The sequence below is a fragment of the Elephas maximus genome, chromosome 7 (assembly GCF_024166365.1).
Source record: "Elephas maximus indicus isolate mEleMax1 chromosome 7, mEleMax1 primary haplotype, whole genome shotgun sequence".
NCBI lineage: Eukaryota > Metazoa > Chordata > Mammalia > Proboscidea > Elephantidae > Elephas > Elephas maximus.
The window spans coordinates 56185696-56187637 of NC_064825.1; positions in this window are offsets into that span (position 1 = coordinate 56185696).

A 1942-nucleotide genomic window follows, 5' to 3' on the forward strand; every position below is an offset into this window, starting at 1 on the left:
CTCTTTATGGGATGTACTAAAATGGCATCGGCATTGTAGGATGAAGGAGACTGAAGATCATTACCTGGATTTTACTTGAATATTCACCATGTCATGTCTAATTAGTGTTTGTATATTTTAATTGCACATCTTGTAGACTCCTTTTTCAAAGGAATGAGAGTTGTAAGAGTGATAGCAAAAGATTCTAAACCAAGGTATTATCAACATCTATCTCTACAAATTACACAGAAAGGAGTTACCCTTTTGAGAACAGTGGTTAAGAGCTTGGCTGCTAACCAAAATGTTGGCAGTTTGAATCCACCAGCCACTCTTGGAAACCCTATGGGGCAGTTCTATTCTGTGCTATAGGATCACTATGAGTCAGAATGGACTCAACAGCAACAGGTATGGTTTTAATATTTTCTACCCAGGCAATAGTCATTCTCTCTCAGTTAAAAGCTCATTCTCCCTCCAAATAGCTCCTCTGTTCTCCATCCTTTTCATCCAACAAATTCAGGCTACAGTGTTCTGGGTGCTGTAATAGACACTTCCAAATTTATCAATATATAGTTAAGACCTGACATTCTCAGAAGTTCTGCCCTGAACTCTCAGGATAGTTTATATACCAAATATTCAGTAACAGTGATGGGACAGTGTATCCTTACAGAGACACAAAATCAAAACAGGAAAAAAACAACTGCAGATACAGGATACAGAGGTTTGGAAAAATAAAAATCAGTTTCTATCCCTATAATTCTAGTACAGCCAGAGAAGGTGGCTGAGAAAAAAATAGTCCACCTCAGTTAGGATGTATGTAATAGAAATACAACTTCTAAGAGTTGTGTTCTTCAGGTGTAAGTTGGAAAGTTTAAAAGGGTTATTGGTTCTAACGGCTAGAGGCTGTTGAGGAAGAAATAAACATACCACTCAATTTTAAAGGTGGTAACCACTGAGCTAAGAAGACATTTTTCACTTGAAAATGATTAAGAGAAAAGACAAAAAATAAAATCTAAAATTATTGGGTAATAAAATAGGAAATTGGCTCTTAATATGTAGGGTTCAAGATTTCATTCAAAAAATAGCTTTAATACAGCAAAATAAAAATATAAAATTAGAAACTATATATTAATATATAAAAAGTAAGTACAACACACCTATGAGTGTGCAAATAGTATTCTTCAGAACAACTCTTGAATTAAAGAATTAACCAAATCAAAGCAATACACCCTTTATGAGTTATGAAACATGTGGACACTATGACATGGGCGTGGCATAATCACAGCCCTGACCTTTGATGTGAGTAACTCCATAGGCTGCCTTATCTTAGTATGTGATTTCTAAAAAACAATTATTAATAAGTAAATAATCTTTGAACTTAAAAGTTAAAAAAAGAAAATGCAAATGACAATTCCTCTGCCAAAAAAAAAGAAGGGCAAAAATAAGGATAAACAACAACAACAAAAAAGTGGAATCACAGACAATGGAAAATAACAATATGCTATTTAAAATATGATATAACCAGACAAAATCTTACCAAATTTCAGAAAAAGCTGTAGGAAAAATTTAAGCAAATTTAGAAATGAAATAGTCTTGGGGATAAAAATGATGCAGGAGATTGCATGATAGAATTTAGCAAGACCAACAACTTCTTCATTGTAAATACCTTTTTTCATCACATAAACCCTGACGCAAGGATGGAATATACCAGAATTAAATAGACTACATCTGTGCAAAGGGATGATGGGGAAGCTCAATATCATCAGTCAGAACAAGGCCAGGGGCCGACTGGAGAACACGCAGTTAATTGCTCATATGCCAGTTCAAAGTTGAAGTTGAAGAAAATTATAACAAGTCCTCAACAGCCCATATACAACCTTGATTATATCCCACCTGAATTTAGAGACCACCTCAAGAACAGATGTGATACATTGAACGCTAATGACTGAAGACCAGAAGAGTTGTG